The sequence below is a fragment of the Crocodylus porosus genome, unplaced genomic scaffold (assembly GCF_001723895.1).
Source record: "Crocodylus porosus isolate Cpor-Errol unplaced genomic scaffold, CroPor_comp1, whole genome shotgun sequence".
NCBI classification, from domain to species: domain Eukaryota; kingdom Metazoa; phylum Chordata; order Crocodylia; family Crocodylidae; genus Crocodylus; species Crocodylus porosus.
Window position 1 is genome coordinate 4,449,667 of NW_017728933.1, and position 312 is coordinate 4,449,978.

Consider the following 312-nt stretch of genomic DNA (forward strand, 5'->3'; position numbering starts at 1 on the left):
GGCATTTAATTACTATTGCTGGAGACATTTTTTAGCCTTTTAAAGGCAGCCGAGGCGGGGAGCGGAGTGATTCAGTGCAACAGCTGCGCATCAAGTGCGGGAAACCAGCCGCATCTAGTCCAGAGGCCTCGAAGGTGGGAGAAAGCCGGCAGGGGGGCAGCCCTATCCCACCATGGTTTTTTCAATGCCAGAATGGGGTGTGAGATAACGAGCTCTTTTGGTCACAAACAGGCATGTGCATTTACCTTCAGATTTCCAACCCTCATCAAGACAGAATCAAAGGATGAGGAAGTAGAAGGACTGTGGGTTAGG